Raw genomic sequence first — 3,190 nt, forward strand, 5'->3', positions numbered from 1 at the left:
GCGCCCGGGACGGCCCCGCCACGCCCCGCCACGCCCCCCGGGACACGCCCCCGGGGCGGGGCCGGGGGACACGCCTCTCCCGGGGAGGGGCGAGGCGGTGGCGGGAGCCGCTACCGGAGCGGCACCGGAACCCGCGCTCGCACCGCGGCCGGGACCCGCACTTGGGCTGGGACCGGGGCCGGAACCGAACCGCAGCCCGCACCTGGAACTGGCGCCGGGACCCGCACCGGGAACGGGACCTGCATCCGGGGCACCGGGAACCTTCCCGCAGCTGCAGCGTGGGTGCGTGGGGCACCCCCGGTGAACACCCCAGCGCAGCACCTGACCCCACGCACACACCCGTACCCCCATGCACACCCCCGTAGCCCCGCTGGCACACGCGGGGGCACACGTACACACGCATGCACACGCAGGCACAGAGCCAGGCTCAGCACATCCCGTGGCCCCACGCACCCGTGCGCACTGGCACACGTGTGTGCACACCTCCACACACGTGTGCACACCTCCCAGTGCCTGGGCACAGGAACACGCGTGGCCTTGATGGTCTCCCAACCCCGCTGGGGGATCTTGGCCCACTCCCAGTGGCACAGTGGGGTTTCGGGGGTGAGCAGCTGTGCACACGCAGTTGATGGTGCCCATGGGGCTCGGGGGCCGTGTTGGGACAGTGGGGACAGTGGCTCAGCACCAGCACCCACGGCATGAGCTGGGAGAAGCCACATCGCTGCCTGGCCCCCTCTGTTTCACCCAGGGCTGGCACAGGGTGCCCTGTGCCCATGGGCAGGGGACAGCAATGCCACCCAGCACTGGTGATGTGTGAGGCCAGGGCAACTCCCAGGTGGTGACACAAGTCAGCGTGGCTGAGCTGGGCTGTCAGCCCCCAAAATCTGGTGCCCCACTTGCAGGGTGACAGATCACCCGTGCTGGGGGCAAGGGGAGGCTTGGGGTGCCCAGTTGGAGGAGCCAAGGGTGCTCAGGCTGGTGTTAAAGACATGCTGGGAGTGCCAGCATTCCTGTGGACAGGCTTTGCTGCCTGTGCCACCATCACAGGATGCAACCAGCTGCCCCCCGTGCCCAGGAGCTGCCAATCCCACATTTGGCCCTGGGATACTGGTGCAGGGTGCTCCGTGCCATCCCCAGCACCCACCTGGGGGACATCAGCAGCTCAGCCGTCCTGGGGCCAATTTGGGCAGGGTCCTGCCCGGAGAACCAGCACCCGGCGCCTGCGGGCACAGGCTGGCGCCTGGGGGTCCGGGTGCCATGCCATCCCCAGGCGTTCCCACAGCCCTGCGATTTATTTAGTAACAACATAACAATCTGTCAACGTGGCTCCTAATCGCTGGCCGCACACTGACACCCTGGCCATACATTATTTAAACACCCCCGATTCGGCACTATAAGGAAATTCCATGGGAGCCTCTTATCGGTTATTGTAACGGTGAGGGAGATAAGCCCTTGCCCTGGAATTTCCCTCTAGCATAGGGCGACTGTTCATCCGACTCCGGGACCCTGGGAAAAGGGTTATTTGGGGTTATTTGAGGTGCTGGAGGGGGTTTTGTCCCCTTGCCCACCAGCTCCAGGGTATCTCAGAAACATGTGCCCGGGTGGCACACAGCAGCAGCCATCTGCAGGGGGCTTCACACCTGGGTTAAGGCCACACTCCTCCTCTTGCGCTCTAAGAAATGGGTTGCTTTGGGGTATTTTGTGCTGTAGTGCAGGTCTGGAGGCAAATCATCACCGATGGATGAGCTGACAGCCACGCTGGGACGGAGGTGGCACTGCAAGGTACTGGAACCTTTCCCTGGGGTCTCTCATCCCATTCACCTCTCCAGCCCCAGGATGCATGTCCTGTGTGGGGTGAGAGACCCAAGGGTGACACTGCCACCACTCCAGGCTACCCTAAAGCCCAGCTCCTGATGCTGTTTAGCAAGCCATTTGTTAAGGAAAGCTTGGAAACATCACCTGGAAGCACCCAGACGTCTCTGCACCCAGCTCTGGCTGCCCAGTGAGGGCTCTGGTGGGGGGGGGGCACAGCAGAGCCCATGGGCAGGGGCTGGATGGGACCCTGGGTTGCCATCCCCACTATCCTGGGTTGCCTCCATGGGTGCCCTCGTACCTCCCCACTCTGCTGCCTGGGCTGCAAAAGGTTAATGGGGCGGGGGGTGGGGGGGGAAGAGGGGAGTGGCAAATGCAAAATAAATGTCTTTTAATTTAATTTTGCTTTAATATGTAAAACTGTTGCTCTTGGCAGGAGTCGCTGCAGCCTGGCCAAGAGCAACACGTGGATTTTCAGAGTGAAGGGGCTCCTTTTAACATAGAGGAGCAGCTGCCCCTCACCTCTGCCCCACACCCTGGGGTGCCACCCTGGGGTGCTGCCCTCTACCCCAGCACCCTCCTTGGGTGCCTCATGGGATATCCAAGCCTTGCCAAAACCTTGGGGACCTGCAGTGGGGACAGCAAAAGATCTATGGAGCCCTTCCCAGAGCTTCATCCCACCCACGGCAGGGGGTAACAGGGGGTGCCCCACCATCCCAACCCTTGGCCAAGTCTTGCCCTTTCATTGCTGGGAAGTGACCTGCCCACCCGTGCCCACACCCCTGGGGTACACCAGGGAGGGGACAGCACGGTGTTCGCCACCAGGATGGGGACATCAGGGCCATGCACAGAAGCTGGTATCTCCAGCAGGTCTGGAAGCCTTGCAGTGAAAACAAGAACACCAGGTAGAGCAACACAGCAGATTTACAGCCTTGGAAGTAGCCCTGGGCTGGGAATCCAATATCAATAGCTGGAAGAAAGGGTTCACAGAATTCCTGCCCGGGAAGCGGCCAGGCTGGCGGAGCGAGGCCATATCACAGGAGCCCGGGAGCCTGTGGTTCCTGGCAGCAGTTTTGCCCCATTTCCTTTCTTCCCGTCAACAGCGCCTGCAAACCTGTGCGAGAGCTCAGCAAGGGGAGGGGGAAGGAGAGTAGGAAGGGCCACGGTTGGAGAAAAATCCCCCGCTGCCACCCTGGGGTAAAGAGAGGCTGCAGCGATGCCGCTATTGGCCCCCCATGGATGGGTCCTCTCAGGGTCGCAGGGTTTGGGGGATCCCCCTTGGCACCAGAGGTGGGGACAGCCCTGGCTGGAGTTGGGGAGGAGGCAATGGAGCTGGGGAGAGGTGATGGAGCCAAGGAGGGGGTAATAGAAGGAGGGG

This window comes from Calidris pugnax, unplaced genomic scaffold (assembly GCF_001431845.1).
Source record: "Calidris pugnax isolate Ruff unplaced genomic scaffold, ASM143184v1 scaffold461, whole genome shotgun sequence".
In the NCBI taxonomy this organism is placed as follows: Eukaryota; Metazoa; Chordata; class Aves; order Charadriiformes; family Scolopacidae; genus Calidris; species Calidris pugnax.